The sequence below is a fragment of the Falco biarmicus genome, chromosome 20 (assembly GCF_023638135.1).
Source record: "Falco biarmicus isolate bFalBia1 chromosome 20, bFalBia1.pri, whole genome shotgun sequence".
NCBI classification, from domain to species: Eukaryota; Metazoa; Chordata; class Aves; order Falconiformes; family Falconidae; genus Falco; species Falco biarmicus.
In genome coordinates, this window is record NC_079307.1 from 3,352,602 (window position 1) to 3,365,726 (window position 13,125).

Below are 13,125 nucleotides of genomic sequence, written 5' to 3' on the forward strand. Positions count from 1 at the left end.
GGGAAGAAGAGGCAGCTTCTAAAAGGAAAGTGAAAGGGGTCAGCCACATGGGTAGGGAAGCAATGGTGCAAATTAAGCATACCAGAGACAGACCGTTTAAAAAGATTTACACGTGCAGAGAAAAATGCAAGGTGGAGGCTAGTCATCTGCACCCTACTGAGCACACTCACCTCAGAGTAACCCTCAGAAATGATTGGGCCTAAACTAGGAACTCTTTGGTGCTGCCTCTCAGCTCAGACTGAAAATACCAAATCATCATCTAAGGCAAAATCTGTCCCAGCATCAAAAGCCATCGGTAGCGGCGGCCTCCTGGCTGGGGCCAGCCCTGATTGGCGGCGCACGGTGACTTCATGCCGCCCCATTCATCACCCAGCTTCTCCCTCCCCGTCCTGCAGGCTCCTCCTGGCCTACTTTACTACACTAAATCAGTCTGGAGCCTATTAGCCAGCCCAGGAACCGCTGTACGCAACTCCTCAGAGCGCCCTGGCACCGGCAAACCAGGCTGACTGGAGCAATCCTGGCTGGGAGGGAGGGAGGGAGGGAGGAAAAACACCGCAGAGCTCAGTCAAATTAAGAGCCTCTGAGGGCTGGAAACATCACTGCTTGAAAGTGCTTATTCATACAACAGTGCAGCAGGCTGCGCTCAGGCACACAGCAGGCACCACAGCATAGTACACAAAGACCAGGGGCGCTGGCAAATCATTTACAATACACTGAACAGTTCACATACATTGAAAGGCAGCTACGTAGTCTCTGCAAAACCAAACCACTACACCTTGTGCACAGGTATACACCCCCCCCACACACAGAGCAGACCCTGTGGGTTTTAATATACTGACTGTTTTGCAGTCCTGCCATCAATGTGCACTGGAATACATAACACAGATGTCACTGTTGTGCAGATGTGCAGTGTAAACAGTAAAGGGGGCCCAGCGATCCAGAGACAAACAACAGTACTTGGCACTCAACCCACCTCTAAAAAGGACCATCACAGAGAACACTCCCACCCAGTCCCGTCCTGGCATACAGGAGATGTATGTTTCAGGTATGTGTTTCTGTTGTGATGCATTCATGCAGCCACCTGCTTACACAAATCAAGGCTGACACACTTAACTTTTTATTTAGTATATTCAAATATACCAGCCTCATGCTCATCAGGGACATAAAACCCATCTTATAAGCACACCTTTTTCAGTCTCCATCCCAAGCACTGCTGTGGATATAACAGAGCTTCCACATACCTGATCCTATGCCACACAAGAAGACTATCATACCCCCTGAGTTAGTTACACTTACTAGGATGAGGGTTGTCATCCTTGTTGCACACTAGATGGATTTCCAAATACCTCCTACACTATAACGTTGATTTCGGTAGTCCAGAAAGAAACTGTAAGATATTCAGTGCAGACAGAGATGGATAAAGAGCAAATGTACACACTGTGGACAATCTACCTGCCAACTCCTCTTTTATGAAGCCACCAAATTCCCTTAACACAGCCTACTTGTGTAGCATTTTCCTACAAGTATTCATAGCAGGGGGTGGTGGTGGTGGTGGAAGCCCCAACAGCTTCATGACAGATTTTCAGCAATTCTTAAGCTGAAAAACCAGTAAAGCCTGACTTTGCAATTCAGAAAAAGCTGAATTTCCATGTTGCAGTCTCTTCACAGCAGAGGCTATCTGTAGTTCCAGCAGGGTGCAATAGCTCATGAACTTAGGAGCAAACAGGAAACATCTCCTGAGGAAGTCCACTTTTCCGAAGGGAACAACCCACTGTGACATACTTGAGGTCTGGCTTGGAGTTTGAAATTCTATAAATAGCTACAGCAATAGTCACATTAGGTCAGGGTTTGAGCTTGTCATTGCCTCCAAAAAGATACCTTACAAACTAGAAAGCATTGCTTGTTAAAAGCACTACCCAAAAATGTCACTGCCCCTTCAAATAGTCACACACTGTCACAACTCACAGCCGTTGGGGTGTCCTCCGTCTAGATACATTGTTGTGGCTTTACTACAACATTACAGTTCTAGCTTCACACTAACCAGAGCAGACTCACCTCTGAAAGATTCATGATAACTGAAAAATTTACTTACTCAAGTACCCATGCAGTGGGAACAGGGTGCTCAGAAGGCTCAGACAGATTAGTTAACTAGAAAAGGTACGTGACCTGCAGGCACAAAACGCAACATGCTACCTGCGAGGCACCACTTCAGCTGTTTGATTCTCCCATATGACAAGGACAAAAAGCCTACAGGCGTCGGGCAAGCAGTAAAAAAAAAAACAAAACAAAAAACCCACAAGCAAAAAAACCAATCCCTGTGCCTCTGTGAAACATACGTGCAAAGCAAAACTTATTAGTAACTGAACTAGTGGGAGTGAAAACTGGAAGCAACTCGGGGAACTTCATGGGGAGAGAGAAAGAACTGCTACAAATAATGCCAGCAAGTAAGGAAGAGATAGTTCAACTGTTATGGACCTTCATGTACAGATGGCCAGGAAGGTGTGCCAGATGGACAAACTCCTGAATCCTTTCTGAAGTCAGCAATGTTCTGGAGCTCTACAGCCTCTCCTGTCAGAGAAAATCATATGAAATCACACCACCTGCAAGCTAGGGCACACCTCCATTTCCCCAGGAAAAAAAAAAAAAAACCAAAAAACCAAAACCAAAAACACACACACCAAAAAAAGAAACCAAACCACTCAGGAGGGACTCCCTCTTTGCTGCAGCAGCTGGGAAGTCACATGAGACTTCATTTCCAGAAAAAAAAAATGCATTTCAGAATCTTGGCATCATGGGAGCTGTAGTCACACTGTACAGAACGAAGTGCTTGTAGTAACCCATTTCTTTCTAAGCTATGTGAATGCAGTGCTTGTCACAGCATGCAAGTTAGAACTTGGGGTCTTGGGAGAACAAAATAGACCAGCATCACAGCAGAGAAGCAGTATCTCCAAGCAGCCTGGAAGAAGAGAAAGGAGAGAAGCTCCTCTCCGTCAAAAGGTGAAGAAAAATAATGCCCTATTAGAGGCTCTGGGGAGCAAGAATACTATTGTGTAAGGAGAAAGAGGGTCAGTGTCAGGAAGGTGGAGAAACTGGGATGATTCAGATTGTTACTGCTTCTTTCTTGAAAAGTATTACAACAGAAGAAGGCTGCTGCTTTCACAGTCTTTTGGCTCTTTTTGCTCTCATTGTCTTGCATGTTTGAACTTTTAACCTTCCATTTGCTAGAGATGGTGCAATCATCTCACTCCCCCCCCCAAAGAAAAAAAAAAAAAAAAAAAAAAAAAAAGAGAGACTCATCATTCACTCTGAAAAGGGGCAAGCTAACAGAAAACTTCATGACTCATGGCATGCTTCATAGACAAATTCCTCCTTGGTTTGAAATCATCAGGAAATGAAAAGCCATCTTCTAATTTTTACCTTCCTTCGTAAATAGCTGGCAGCCACCAGCAAAAAGGCAGCAAGACTTTATTACCTTGAGCTGAAATATTATGGCCCGATCATCTCCCTTTTCATTTAGGTCAAGATATTCTAAAATAACTGATGGCATGAAATAAGTCACATCACACCATAGCCCAACACCTTAACAGAACAAGATTTTCACTCGGGATAATGCTGAACATCTGGTCTCTCAAAATCAGAGTACTTCAAAGTGCCTAACAGCCAAGACACTTAGGATCCTTTGTAAATTAGGAGCCTTTTAAGTGTATCAAGCTGATTCTTTATATGGAGTCCAATAGCTTTCATTCTTTGGGCTGGCACTGCCTCAGGATAATCTACACACATGTAGGTAGCACACCAGAGAAACAAAGCCCGTGTACACATCTGGACCCATGGGGTGTATAATGCAACATCCTATCCCAAGCAAAAACCTAGTCTCGCATGTTTTAGATAAACAGGCCAAAACCTTGTAGCAAGAACATACAGCACAATATTTTGGCTTAAAGAATAAAAACCTTAGAGGAATGACTGCAAATTCATGAGAGGAAGAGAAAGGCCCTGGATCCTTCATTTCTGAAACCTGAGACAGAAGAAAGCAGCTAAAGCAGAGGCTCAAGACCCACTTCTTAAACACAAGCTTCCAGTTCGCAGAGAAGCATTTCGCATCAGCAGTGAAAGCCTCCCACAGTCTGAGTCACTCACTACCTCTTGCATGTTCAAGGGGTCTTCCAGTAGCAGTGGCATCACCAACAGGGTAGAGCAAAGGATGGCAGCCTGCATATAGGAATACAATACACAGAGAATGCCTGTTTCTCCCACACTGTCACATACCAGAGTTACACTTCATTGGGGAACCCAGAATAAAGATTCCTGAGGGGTCTGATACATGGCAGGCGCTGCACAAAGCAACAGCCTGCTCAAGCTCGCAAAAAGAAGTCTGAGCACTTACATGTCTGAGCCTGAAGCAAAGATTCTTCTCCAGAGTAGAGAAGTAATGAAATCTTACAGCGCTGGAAACTTAGTTAGACCCTTATGCCTCAAGCAGGCCTGTATTACATATAGTCTGCCATTTAAACAAGAAGGGGGTTGGGAGAGAGAAGACACAACAGAGCATACTACAACCAAAGGTTTGTGCCAGGGTACTTATGCAGGAAGGGAAAACAAGCAGCAGATAAGGCTGAAGTCTTAGATCGAACTTGCAAGAGAACAGAAAAAAAAAAGCAGAGGGGCTCAGGGACAGACCTTATCTAGTACCATTGCAATGCCTGACCTTGTCAGGATGCATGGTGCGGGTGGGGAGACACATGCTGCCATCAGTGAAATGCACAACAAATACTCTGCAAAGACCAAGAAAGAAACTGATGGGAAGAACAAGGAAAGAGGAGAAGGAAAAGAAGAAACGCAGAGGTCAGTGAGCACTCACACGGTTACAGTCATCTGCAGAAATGGGGAAGCCTGTCCAAGTGCCAATGTGCTCCCCAGCAATCTGAGGAAGCGTCACTTCAGCAGCAAGGGAGCAAACACTGTTGAACTGAAAGAGGAGGGAATCCCAGCTTGGTCACACACGCACAGTAGTTTTGGGGAAAAAGCAGCACAGAGCGGTGACCTCAGAATCCACAGTGGAAAGATGTAATGCCACCATTGAGACAGTTCTAGGATGGCTTTTATTGCTATTGTTGTAGTCACTGCAGTTTGGCCCCCGAGGTAGGGAGCAGTGACTAGGCTGATGAGAAGGCAGAGCGCTATGGAGAGATCTCCAAAGAGCTTGATCTGCGCAAGAGGCACTGGTCTCCTTCCTCTGCTCTCAGATTTCTTCCACCACAGGCAATTCAGTTTTAAAGGCACAGCTGCCTTTTAAGTTTCTGCCTGATGTGCTGCTACTATGGAATAAGATGCAAAAACCCAAGAGAAATAAGAGTTATCTATTAAAAACAAAAAGAATTTGAGGTTAATAATTACCGGAATGAAATTCAAGGCCAGAATTAACCAACTGCCATTTTTCTTGCACTAGGCTGCCCAGTACCAGGTGGAAGCGTGTTAGCTTTTCCCAAGTCTCTGGAAACAGGGGGAGAAAAACTGGTTTGAGCATCAACATCACTACCAGTTTTCTTCTTCATGAGAAGCATGAGTGTCTAGCTCAGAAGAAAGCCAGAGCGTGGCTTGCAGAGGTAAAGTCCACAAAAGAATGTTCCAAGCTCAGCTGACCCTTTGCAAGTACTTTTTCTGCTCTTTGCCTTTTCCGCTAGGACTCTGATCCACCGGTAAATGGAGCAGCCTGAACAGCCCAGTCTGAGCTATCAGGTCACCGCAGGACCCTGTACGCTTTCTGCTTGATGATTAAGGTGCTGCCCCCACCCCCAGCCTTCTCCCACCAACAAACCAGCACCAATTAACACTTCCTCCCAGAGACACACAGATGAGCTTCTCTTACTGTGTCCAATGCTTTGCTCAGTGGAGTTAGAACCTCAGGGTGGACAGAAGGTATGTAAAAAGAGGCTGGTAAAATATAAAGTTACAGCATGGTCTTTGTAACTTTTTGTGTTACAAATGTAGGTTTTTTTGTAAAATTGTTTTTTAAACTTTTTTGTAAAAATTTTGTTTTTTGTAAAAACCAAAATGTCTTTGTAACATTTAACTACCTCATACATTAAGTACCTACACTTTGTGCTCCGCATTTCCGAAGAGTCTTATTTCTTATGGTCATAGAATGCAACAAGAATTAAGTACGTACTTACCATCACCACATAATTCCCCCCTCCCCACCCAGTGTTGTTTCTACCTCTTAATTTTGTATTGCAACTCATTTTGAATGCTTGGTCTTACCCCATGTAGACAGACAACTAAAAACTGTAAAGATGCACGTATTTTCCAAGGTAACCATTACAAATACTTGCATACGCCAAAGAAATAACACTAAAAGTATGGAAGAGACCACGATACAGTGTTTATGCGCTGACTCTAAAGTTCAGGAAAAGCTGATTTGTTCAGCGACTCACATTGAGAGCACCCTGTACAACAGATAGTAGTTATCTTTTATAAGAGTAGGAGGATGTTTCAGCAAGCAAATCCAAAATAATTTGAATTCCCAATTCAGACAAGTGCCCTTAAGATTTTGGGGAAATTTTTCTGTCCCTGCAGAAAAGCAAGAAGAAATATCCCGCACTGAGCAGCTGGGTTTCAGAAACAGCTGATGACTGCACTGTAAACAAGGGCCTGTAAAGGTCTCTGTGAGGGCAGCAGCACATGCATTCCAAGCTGAAAAAAAAGCTATTCCCAGCTCCCCTTCCACCACTCATATAACCTGCCACAGTCTCAGGGGAAGCTGAGGCAGCAGCACGGGTCAGCAGCACTTTCTCCTCCAGCTGCAGTCTGAAGCTTAGGCAGAACGATCAGTCTCCCTCTGTGCATTCAGCTTCCCTAAGCAATCAGCTAGGAAGCCAGGGCTGTGAACAGCGATGCCAGCTCCGATTTAGATATAGTATGGTCCCAGACTCTCAGAAAATTGAGGTGGGAGAACTAAAAAAAAAACAACCTATAAAATATAAGCCTTCAGTTTCTGCCCTTCAACATATGCCAGTCCTGTCTGTCAGTTTATCGACTCAACAAGCGGGTTTTAACTTACTTATCCCTGCAATACTTCTCCCCACCTAGTCACTTGAGCACTTACCTTTTCTATGCCTGCTGCATTATCAAATAAGTCACTATAAATTAGATCTTACTCCATCTCATCTCCAGGATTGTTAGGTAGAGCTTGAAAGTTTTGAGCTCTTATTAACAATCAAGGCAGATTAGAGCTGTAGCAATTTAAGATTAGAGCTGTAGCAACTTATGTGGCTACTGCCTCGAGACATCTTTCTCACTCTGCTGCTTGAAATTAAACCCCAGCACTAAGGGTGGCAAGAGACACCAGGTACTCCTTACAGACACCATGACCAGCGACTCAGTCCGCCAACTTGAATAGTCAACAGTAGCACCAGCTGAGACACCGCCTGGTCCCCTCCTCAGCTTGGATGTCTGGCATCACATTTTAGCCTTTTATTGTTGATTATTAAATAGATACACAGGCCTCGCTTCCACCTCCCAGGCAGTATTCTTGTTGCAGCACAAGCAAACTAGCAGGCTGCAACAAGGCTTTACTGTTGGTCAGATTCTACTGTCTGTGCTGCATCTCCTTCCTCCAGAGGTCAGACCACACTGCTCCTCCTCCATCAAACACCCCACACACACACACACACACCCCCATCCTCAGGGCTATTTAACCATTTAGCAGGAACAAGCTACACCTGCACATCGTCCATGTCAATCAGCCCGCTGCCTCTGAGGCAAGGCCACAGCTGCATGTTATCAATGCTCATCAGCCCACTGCCTTCATTCCTCTACATATTCTGGAGAGCGAAATGTCTTCTTCAAACTGGTTTTTTGGCTCCAAAGCTCCACGAAGCAGCTAAAGGACAAGTTCTGTTATCTGCATTCTCCCGTACTGTATGTCTTCTCTATCAACTGACTGTTGGCTTAAATATACAGTTGCATCTAAGATCTTCTTTGGCTTCCACATAAATAGCACACCGGGTCCCAGACTATGACCAGGAATCCCAGGCACTGCTGTATACAAATATTACAAACAGATTTCGGTAACATGACAAAGTAGATTTGCAGGTATTTTGCCTGGGCAGGGGGCACAGAAGAGACCTGGCTGAAGACTGAAAATAACACAGAACTCCAGAATATTTGAGATATACATTTGATGTTTGCCCAGCTGTCTCCCTAAACACACACACACCCCACACCCCCCCCAAGGAAAAGGGGTTAGAAAGGAACCTGAAGAGCTGTACGCCATCCAATCGTGTTTTATTTTAACACCACCTATGGATTAGTGCACTGTATTAATCAGTCATACCACATAAGATGGAAACAAGGAACAATGTACTTTTAGAGCTTTTCTTCGCAGTGGGAGCACCAGGTGCATTCACGATGTGACTCATAGGTACATCTTGGTTTCTGATGATACCTCAGTTAAAATGTTCCCAAGCATGAAGAAAGGTAGATTTCTCTGACAGGAAGACAAAGAGGTATTGCCTACACAGTGCCCTTTTTGAGGAAACGTTGCACTGATTTCTAGCATCAGTTTGTTTCTACAAGTGCTGTCAAGAAGAGATCACTGGGTACAGTTAAAATTCCTAGATCCTTCAAGTTTGGAGCACATGCAATAAAATAGGAAGGACAGTTACAGTCCCTAGCTGTTTCTCAGGCCACACCCCAGCTTATGTTGGCATCCTCATCAAAAGGGATACGTTCTACACCTTGGGAAACACTGGCCTAGAGCTTTTAAGTACAAGTCCGCAATACAGGTTCTACAGCAGTCACTCCCTGCATCACTGCATAAACCTGGCTACACACTAACAGAAATAAGCATCAGGCTCCCTAGAAAAACCCTCACTTCTCTGCATCTTTGAAACCTCCTAGCTCTGGCTGTGAGAGGCTGAGATCAGTTAAGTTCTCAGACTCTCCAACGGCTAATTTCATCGCAGGATTGAAGTTTTAGTGCTGCAACAGAAGACCACAATGGCGTTGTCTGTCTTTATTGATCTTCCCCGTTATTTGGGTCAACAACTGGACAGCTTTCAGACAATCTCAAGAGGCCCTAAAACAGGCTTAATGCCAATACGTTCCCTCTCAGAATGCCCTCCTCCTTCTCCACATTTGGTACGAAGCGGAAGGAGGTGTAAGCAGAACAAATCTAAATTAGTCTTCTGAACAACCAGGCTCGCTCTCAACAGCCAGTTGGCATCTCACAGCAATGACTACTTGAAAAAAGCCTTGGGTAGAACATGCGAGCAGGCAAACAAAGTTGGAAGTGTGATACATTCTGCACCACAGCCACTGCGTGACTGCAGCGCTCCTTGGGGGATATGAGTTAGCCAAACCTGGGTACTTCTAAGCAGGTTAGTTACACCAGGAGACCCTGTCCAAGGAACACAGGGATATATCTTTGATTAGCTCACGCCAAACTATAGGTAACAGCATGCTCTTCAGCATCCAGTTGGTAGCCTCACTCCCTCAGACCTGCTGTTAGCAACTCCGGGAAGGCTCCGAGGCACAGTGAACGTTTTGTTGCAAGGTGACACCAAGCAAACTGCTCAGCAGCTGACAGCATACTGCACAAAAAAGCCTGCTAGCAAGGGCCAAGGAGGCTTACATACAGAACTGGAGACCTATGAAAGGGGATGGTTAATTATAATGCATCCCAGCCTCCTACCCCCTCCTCTGCCGCTTCTCCACATGCTTCAAGATAGCTGTGCTGCTGTATTATTCTGAGAATCACAGTGCTCCCGGAGGATACAGAGCTGATGGGGTGACCATTACTTAAGGTCTGCAAGTGAAGTGGAGTTACACAACAAACTTCTGCTCTTGGGAACAGGAAGGAAGGGTAAGGAGTCTGCCCAGTGTCTCAGATAAGGAGAAAGAGGGACATTAAAACGCCTCCTCACCTCCTCCTCATGTTCTCGAGCATCACGAGCTAGTGACGCAGCCATGTGAGGTCTGTCAGACCTCCTCTGCATTCAGTGATCTGAAAGGCACATTGGGGTTTATCTAGTCTTAACTAACACTAGCCCAGCAGAGACAGAACTGATCAGGCAATGGAGAAGCAAGATCCACATCTTGGTTTGTCCTGCTCTTACCATCCAGTGTTAAAGTCATGCCTTTTCTTGTGAAGTTATATTACTGATCTGTACGGGGGTTCTCCCACCACAAGCTCTGTCTCAGAGCTAACTTTTTAGAAGGGAAATAGACAGATATCATTTTGCCATGACAGCTTGAAAGAAAGGGCCAAATTCTAAGAATTACTTCTTTTTAGTGATGTTAGGAATTCACACAATCTGTTTTACTTATTGTCTGAACAAAACCTATCCACGATGTCAATGAAACTGTCTCATGAGTGGCAATCAGCTAATGCCCAGAGGTATGGTATTAAACTACATTACTACAGATACGTAAAATAACCCTGTTCTCAAGTTTGGTCTGAACTCTTCAAAGCTTCAGGCTCCCATGCACCGAGCAACCACCGCCACCAAGTACAGGAAGAGGCACAAGGAAGCCAGTTAATCCTGCAAGGTCTTCTCCTCATCTCTGGCCCCAGTAAGAAAGAGGAGAGAGATCTGTCCTTCCATACCCCTCACGGTCATGGCGGGGGGAACAACAGGGACTATGGCCCTTGCTTCAAATCTAAGTGCTCTCAACTCAGTCTCCTTAACATAGAAAGGGAACAGGAATGGAGGAAACTGCAAGCATAGCACAATTTTGATGAATCAAATCCAATACTGACTTTCTACAAAAAGAACAGCCTTACCTCCACTGACAGCAGAACATAGGCATACTCTGCAATTAACAGCAGCCCATCTTCTAAAGAAAAAACAATGTTGGCATATGAGCAGATGACATTTCCATTCACAGTAACTCTACTGACAGTAGCCAATCTGGCATTCCAAGTGGAAGAGACCTGATCTTAAGCTGCTCTTGTCTTTTACAGCAGAGAACCTATCCTGGGGAAGCAGGAACAACCAGAAGGTGAGGGGAAAAAGGATACTAGCTCCAAATCTAAATATTAACCATCTTTCCTACGTGACAGATGAGACTTGTGCCATTCTGGGTTAACTTTCTATTTAATATTAAGTCAAACTGACTCAGAGTTTGAAGGTAGATGCAAATCCAGACTCACCCTAAGTTATTGCAAGAGCATCAAGGTTCTTTTCTAGGACCCTCTGAGAGCTCATCAGCCTCCAAGTCTTCTCCACAGCAAGGTCTTTAGCACCACTTTTGGAAGCCTCCCTAAAGATGATACATGAGGCGTCCATCCATGACTGATAAAAGCTACTCAGCTAAAGCTACTCAGCTATTTGACATACTACTATTAGGACCCTTCCTACCAAGGACTCAAAACTCGGGCATCCCTTACAGCTAGCACTGCTGGAAGGAGTAGTGAGCTAGTCTCCCCTGATCTTACACTCGTACTGGAAAGCAGCAGCTGGCTTCTACTTAGCCATCACCTTTAAAACAGTATCCACTCCCTTTTAGTCCAGAAAGCTTTTCTCCTTCATAAAGCAGGAGGCCAGTACTACGCTGCATGGGTTGGCATAGCTCAGGTGACAGAGATACTGCACTCTGCTCCTTGCAGAATCATCACATGCAGACACACAAACAGGTCCCTGGGCTCTGTTAGCCCCTACCCTCCCCTTCCAGGAACAGGCCCAGCATGCATGGCCACATTTTGCTCTCTGTTCTCACCAGTCTATCTTCAGCTGCCCTAAGCAATGGAAAAAAACCCTCCACTCTCCCTGAAGCCGCAGAGGTAGCAATCTTCGCTGTGCCTTAACTTGCAGGCGAGCGGGGCACAGTGTGTGTGTTAGCGCCAGCCTCTTTGTATCAAGGGGAAAGGGACACAGGCTAGGAAGATGCAGCATAAGCAAGCCCTGGGTACATAAATAAAATATGGAATTTACCCTGACCTCTTACACACACCCCAAGGATGTTGTTTTGGCACATTTCTAAAGTCTGACTTCTACGATCTTTATACAACTTCCTGGGAATCCAAGCAGCCAACAGATTTTCATAAACTGGTCTATTTCTTAAGATGTTCCCTAATCTCCTTGCAAGCTCTCTTTTGTGATTTTTGGTCCATTATTTGAGAAACCCTTATTAGCTTATGCAAAGGAAAACCAAGCCCTGCAGGCCTGGATCTAGTAGAATGAGGTACTGCACAGATTAAGAGCTTAATTAAGCTGCAGCCAAGATGTAGGACATCGCAAACTTGGAAATACCTTAACATACCTAACTGTTTTTCCCCATTTCCTCTATTTTGATATGATCTCTAATATAAGTTTTGATTTACATTTAATTTTTTTAGTTAACTATTTTTATATATCTCTTCTGAACTGCCACTCACTTTCCACCCCTCCATTTCTCCATAGCCAGATACTCTCCACCCCTGTATTTTCTATGCTCTCCTCTCCAACAGTCTGCCTCCTCCTTAGACTGAGTACGAGTCTAAGGGCTGATTTTTCCTCTAGTTCAGTAGCTTAACTTTTAATTAAAACATACTCTGCATCCTAAATTTGACGGCTACATCAGTGTCATGACAAAGAACAAGTCCTTGGATCAAGCAGAAGCAGGCTCATGAACTTGGACTTAATCTAGATGAAAGCTCAAGGCAATTCACACATAACCTTGTCTTGTTACAGTGATTACCGAGTCTGTTGCGTGCACACATCATCCCCAAATCTCTGGCTGTCTCCACCCCAACCGTACCTACTTTTGGAATCACTTTAAGTCAAGCTGCTATTGCGAGCACAATTATTTGGACACTCAGTAACTCAGTTCTGCGTGTCTTGGTACTTATAGAGTTGTGGTGTTTCAGCATCTGAGCAACTGTCACTTAACTCCCCACCTCTATTTCCCTGTAAGGCAAAAAAGAAATTCTCTGTATTTCATAAAGAGGAACATGAAACGACTCACCAAACTCACGCAGGCAATCGGAGAACAAGAAGCTGAGCCCTAAGTTCATACAAAACTGACTTGTGACACTTTCTAGCCTGTCCCACTAACTTCCCCCTTCTGTGGCTCTAAAAATACCTATAAAGCACAGAGTTACCCCAAATATAAAATAAATACCCCAAAATAAAATCTGTATAG

The 13,125-nt window shown here is 44.7% G+C and overlaps 1 protein-coding gene across 6 annotated transcripts in view; it reads right to left on the minus strand.

The window, feature by feature from the left end:
• The window catches only part of GRAMD1B (GRAM domain containing 1B), a 141,674-nt gene that overhangs the window by 75,519 nt on the left and 53,030 nt on the right, over positions 1-13,125 (minus strand). The gene's annotated exons all lie outside the window — the stretch shown is intronic.